Consider the following 6,520-nt stretch of genomic DNA (forward strand, 5'->3'; position numbering starts at 1 on the left):
GCAGCTCTTGGGGTCGGGGGTGGGGGGTAGTCAATCCCACTTACTCTTGGTCAGGACCATGGTGCAGGCACTGGTGTGAGTAGCCAGTGGGCCTGCCCGCACTTCCTCCAGCTGATCTTCACCGTCCTCGCTGGTCCAACACCCCCCATTCCATCCATTGCTCCCCACCCCCATCTTCCACAGAGCCCACGGAGCTGCGTGCGGCCAGACGGAGTTCCTCACTCTGACTGACAAGATGTGCTCAAGGCTGATAATAATGTCTCCCCCTAAAACTACTGCTGCCATCCAGGGAAGAGACCTTCAGATTCTGCATCAGAAACCCTGTGTCGGATTTTCAGTGACTGATTTTATTCTGAGTAAATCACCAGACCTTCCTTCCAAATTGCCTCTGATGGCCTTCTAACATTTCCATTATCAGTGAAACATGTTTACTATCTGTTCCACACATGGATTCTAGAAACTGTCAAAACTTGGCCACGTTCTGACCTGTAGAAACAGCAGCTTCTTACGGCGCAACCTAATGACCAATAGCTGTCCAGGATTCAGCGGCTCCAGACTCAGCCTGGAGGGCTCTGTAGGGGGCAGATGAGGACGCTGGGGAGTAGCAACTGCATGATGTAGGCAGGGCCTCTGTGTCCTTCACACCCAGTTTCACTTCCAGATTTGGAGGTGGTGGGGGCTGACCCTCCCTCATCTCATTAGGCTCTCCAGGAGGGACGGTGTCTGATTACCCAATAAACACTGTAAACACAGGCTTACTCGTTCTTACTAATCTGAAGTGATCGAAGATGTGGTGCACTGCACAGGGCACTATTCACTCCAGACCTATAAGAAAGAACGAGTAAATAAATGAGTGCTTTACCTTTCTAATTGGGTAATTTGCCCTGCCAAAGAGAGGGTGTGTGGAGTGAGGGACAAAGGGCTCTTATCAGAGTAGATTCCTTCTCTCCTCCCCTACATGTCTGCAGGGAGGGCTGGGCCACATGGCTGGAAGCTTCCGGGTGTGTGAGTTTAACACTTCTTCCCTCTTCACTCAAACCACCTGTAAAAGGAACACGGGGTAGACCGAGTGTGACTTCCACCCATTTCATAAAGAGGAACTGTCCCCATCAATAATACCCATAGTGCTAACCAAATAGCTACGTGGTCAGACATGCCACCCCACAAGCTCCTGAACCTCCTTCTACCCAATTTGAGTTCAATCTTTGTTGCAAACTGACTCACAAACTTTATTCATAGTTGTGGGGTTTGTTAGGCAAATAGTTCGGAGGGTGGGTGAAGGAAAGAATATCATACGATGCACGTCCAGGTTTAGTCCAGCAGCCCCTACATAAGATTAACAAGGCACAATTCCTCAGTCAACAAGTAAAAAGTCTAGGTTTGTATACCAAAAAAGAAGTTTATCTTTTGCTTTTCAAAGAGAGGAACGAACTGGGGGAGGGGGGTAGAGCAAAAAGTGCAACAATGAATGGAAATCCAAAATCTCTGCAAATGTTCATTAAAATTAATAATTTTTTTAAAAAGAAACGTCTAGGTTCAGTTCAGCAGCACAAATAAACACTATTTTCCTCAACCATCCAGCAAAACTTTATCTCAAAGCAATTACAAATTAGCTTTTCATTCTATCAACCAGCAACCAAAATCTTTAACTGTGGCTCCTAGGTTCCTCTGGTTACACTTTCCCACCAGTGCCAGACTCTTCACCCTCTCTCCACTATCTCTCAACAGAGGGAAAGCACTCTCTTCTATCGGTCCCACAGCTATTGATGATTTGCAAGACCATATATCCACAGTTAAGGTAACTGGAGACTGTGCCCCTGGTGGGTGGGGCTCATGCAAAGGACAGAAAAGCCAATTTTCAAGGTTTCTGAAATCACACCACCTCTCTCCACTCTGGTCGTGAAGGTCTGAAAAGTCCGTGACTGAGCCACCTTTCTTTACCTAGAGACTCTTCTTGCTGATAAAATCTTAAATGCTCAGCCATATTTGACAAACAATTCCACCGCCAGGGTATGTGCACAGGGACGAGTACTGTAGCATCATTTAGAACAGATTAACTTGCTGATATTCTCAGCTGCCACGGCATCAGCTGTGACTCATGAAGGACCCTGCAAACAGGGGAAGCGATCCTGCCCTGTGCCATATTCCTGTTCCTTAGAACAGCCAAGCCCATTATTGGGCCGCTGTGTGTTTTGACTAGGGGGGGCTTATCTTCCAGCATTATGTTGGACAATATTCTGGATGTTTAAGTGGCTCAGTTTTCGGAAGTAGATTGCCAGGCCTTTCCCCCTAGTTTTAGTCTTGACACTCCACTGAAGCCATGGGTCACCACGCTGGTATTTGAAAGATCAGTGGCATAGCTTCCAGCCTCACGGCAACACACACGTCACCACAGTAGGACAAACTGCCAAGAGTGATGGGATAGACTCTAGGAACGATATGACTAAAAAGATTCACGGCTTAGAATCCTGACATAAGGGAATGCTATGCCAGGTATTTGAAAGTATGTCAATGTAGGTTTGTGGACCTGGTAAAGGATCCATAATGTACTGCTGGGTGGAGAGACAGCTTTTTAAGTGTACAGGCACACCTTAGTTTATTGCCCTTCATTTTATTGCTATGTATTGCATTTCTTATAGAAGACTGTGGCGCCATTTTTCTAACAGCATGTGCTCATTTTGTGTTTGTGTGTCATATGCTGGTGAGTCTCACAATATTTCAAACACTTTTTCTTAACAATGTCTGTTACTATTGTGTGCGCCACCAATTCAGAATCAACCCACAGCTGACCCTCCAATGGGTTTTCTTTTTCTTTTTGAAGCCTTAAAAATCCCCTAACTTTATATAAAAAAATTTTTATTATCTTTTTTGTGTGTACCATCAAATTGGATCTGACTGGTACAGGAGGAGATTGACCCTCCTTCTCCAGCAGAGCATCTGGTGGATTTGAACCGTTTGCCTCTGTGATTGCAGTGCAGTTTCTTGCCACTAGGCCACCAGAACTCCCTAAAATCCTGTAACTTTTTTATTTTAAAGGTAAAGCCTATTCCTAGTGGGCTTATTGGTAAGATTTCTGGTAATGTGCATGGGCCCAAAGGCCTCCAAACTTTTTGGATTCACTGCAACGAGGGTCAGCTACCAGCAGGGCCTGGTCATACTGGGTGAGGATGTCTTTGATTTCCTTCTTGGAGGCTGCATCCACCTATTTCTGGTAACAGGCAATCAAGGCTTTGGAGACAGACTGGCGGATTGTGTAAATCTGGGCAACATGACCACCACCCTTCACACAGACTCGGATGTCCACACCGGTGAAGCGTTCTTTACCCAGGAGCTTGTACTGCAGCGTGCAGGCTCAGTCATGTCCAGAGGCCGGCCGTTCACCTTGATAATGTCGTCGTCCCATATGCAGTGTGCCACAGCTGTAGCTGTCTCCTTATGTCCAAAGATTTGCCTAGACTGCAGCAGGCCCTTGCAAGACATGACAAATGACTAGCAGGAGAGACCAGAAAAGGAAAACGTGTGTCTACCCCAGCTGCTTTCAGGGTTTGCTGCAATGGGCTTTTAGAGGCACTAAATCACACACGAGGAGACTGCCCATCTTTCTCCCATGGAGCAGCTGCTGGATTCAAATCACGTGCCTTTGGGATTGCAGTGCATCAGGCTACTATCACTCTCTTAATGATATCTGGACTACAGTAGAAACATAACCGTTCTATGCATTCATAAACCCCAAAGTCCACATGACTGCCCTTACTGCAATACTGCCTTTATTGTGGTGTCTGGAACTGAATCTGCAGTGTCTCTGAGGAGCAGATTTACAAGAGGCTGTGACACCAGAGATATCTTTGCTGATGTCAGCTGAAAGCAGAGAATACAAGGATGTCTATTTGTATTTTATTAACTATGCAAAGGCATGAACAGTGTGGATGACAACAAACTGGCTAAAATATGGCTAAAACGGAGAATGAGAATCCCAGAACATGTAATTGTGCTCATGCAAAAGTTAAAATGAGAAGTTGTTGTCTGAACAGAACAAGGGACACTAACAGTAGAAGGTTAGCAGTAGAAGACGGGAATCTTAAAACGAAGCAGAAAATGCAGCATGCATGCTTACGGGCCAGGGATGCCTGGCTTTGCCCACACTTGCTGCAGGACCAGGAAAAAATGCCGTAATTGTCAGGATTAACAAAACTTTCTAATGCTAACCTAAGTCATGAGGTTGAAGGTCAAAGGGTCTTTGAAAATGCTTGAGAAGCTACGCTGAGAAACTGTACCCTGCTGCCAACCTAAATTTTAACATCCCCATAACCATTGAGTATTGCACCGATGAGATGTGCGTGGCCACTGCAGTGGATTTCGGACACAGTAGTACAGCAATGTGATCGGTGCAGGAAACAGTAGGAGTATATACAGAAGAGGGAGCACTTGTGGCCTTGTGGTAAGAAGCGGTGTTGTTATCCCAAAGGCACACAGCTTGAATCCACCAGCTGCTTCACAGGAGAAGGATGGGAAGTCTCCTCCCCTGTGCCTCTCTTCTGCCACTGAACACCCACTTGGAGGGTCAGCTATGGGTCGGACGCAATGACACCTAACAATATGGGAACTGGCTTGGTCCTGTGGATGCCGCTGATGGACCCATTCCCCTTTGTGAAGCTAACAGCAGACACGATGTGTCCGTCCACATACCGCTGACCTTCCTGTTAACAGTCCACAATTCAAATTCACCAGCCACTCCAAGGGAGAGAGAGGCGATCTTTCCCTCTTGTTAAGGCTGACAGTCATGGAAACAAGCTGGAGAACCTCAGGAGCCAGAACGGACTTGAGGGCTGTGTGTTTGCCCTTTTGTTTTTGACAGGTAATCACGAGCTTTCTGTGCTCACTTACAATGGTGCTTAATCCCCCATGTGGTGAAATCGTTCATGAGCAGGTGCTTACCTTGTATGTCGGGTCACCAACCCAGGTCAGCTGGGGAACAGCCTCCAAGTTCATGGTCATGGTCAAAGTCTGGATGGAGAAGGGGGGCAGGTCTCTGGCAGTTTTCAGGGAAATGGGGGGAAAGCTTGCAGAGCATCAAGGCTCTTGGTCCCCTCCTGCTCACAGGGCATCTCTGTAGTAATGGGGAAGGTGACAGGCAGGGCAGACCCTGGAACGGTAAGGAGCACCCAGGCTCAGCCCCAGCACCAGAAAACAGAACCTCACACGTGAGCCATCACCTCTCCCTCAATCAGAAGAAACACTCCATTGTCATCACAGCAGCAACAGGCTAATAAGAATTCCCAAACACAAAGGATTACAGTCAAGCCAAAGTCAGCAATTAAGGAAAAGGCAACACCCTGAAAGCAAGCCAAAAACAACCAGGCCAGCTGCTGCAAGTCCACTGGGCCTCCTGGGGCCTCTGTACGCAGCCGGGCAGAGCTGTGCTCCCTGGACGGTTCCAGGCTCCTTCTGGGTGCAGATCACCAGGCCTTTTCTTCCACGGCACCTCTGGGCTGGTGCAAACCCACAATAAACTGACAACCGTTGTTGGGTGCCATCGAGCGACTACGACTCGTGGAGACCCAGTGAACAGATCTGACCCTTGTCCCATCCTGAGACAGTCCCACCAGTCTGGCATTCAGGAGCCCACTGGTCCAGTCCACCTTCCTGAGCGTCTTCCTCTCCTTCACGGACCCTCCACTTTTCCCAGGATGAGGTCTTTTTTCCAAAGGCTGGCCCCTCTTGACAACGTGCTCTCGGTATGTGAGACAAAGCTTCCCCAGTGTTGCCGTGAAGCCCTGGCTGCATGTCCTCTAAGCCAGGCTCGTTCTTTTGACAGTCCGTGGGATTTTCAGCACTCCTCCAGCACTGCAGCTCAAGGACAATGACTCTTCTTCAATCAGCCTGACTCGCTGTCCAACTTTAAATGCACAGCAAGTAATTGATCCCACGGCTGGGATCACGCACACTTTTCAGTGCTGGTGTTTAAACCGACATCCTGGTCTTGAGCACTCTGGAAGGTTCTGGACAGATTTTTCCCAATGCACTGTGTCTTTTGATTTCCTGACTGCTGGTACCCTGACTATTGACTGTGGATCCAAACAGCTGCTGTTGTTCGGCGCTGTTGAGTTCCACTCACAGTGACCCTGTGGGCAGCGGGTCTGACCGTATCCTTTTCTGTGCCCTCCCTCCACCATGTCCGACACACCTGAATATAACTGGCAAAAGAACAAACAGATGTGCCAAACACCTTTACATGGTCCAGAAATCACAAATAAACACCCTTCTGGTATTTTCTGCTTTCAGCCAAGATCCAGCAGACATCAGTAATACTGTCCTTCATGTCACAGCCTCTTCAATACAAACACATGTGAATCTGCAGCAAGTGGTGCTGCCAACCCCCAGGCTCTGCTTCTCCAGCGGGTCAAATCCTCCAGTGCTTCTGAGGCAGCAAAAGAAGTTCTTCTTGTTGAGATTTACAGCTTCAGACACCCAACAGACCATGAGTAACAGTCGGAACTGATTCAATGTCAATGATATATAT

At 47.8% G+C, this 6,520-nt stretch overlaps 1 pseudogene; it reads right to left on the reverse strand.

The window, feature by feature from the left end:
* Positions 1 to 3,058: 3,058 nt before the first annotated feature.
* LOC102843313 lies at positions 3,059 to 3,480 on the reverse strand (annotated as a pseudogene).
* Positions 3,481 to 6,520: the final 3,040 nt, after the last annotated feature.

The sequence above is a fragment of the Elephantulus edwardii genome, unplaced genomic scaffold (genome assembly GCF_000299155.1).
Source record: "Elephantulus edwardii isolate Elephantulus edwardi_28Jun2011 unplaced genomic scaffold, EleEdw1.0 scaffold00148, whole genome shotgun sequence".
NCBI classification, from domain to species: domain Eukaryota; kingdom Metazoa; phylum Chordata; class Mammalia; order Macroscelidea; family Macroscelididae; genus Elephantulus; species Elephantulus edwardii.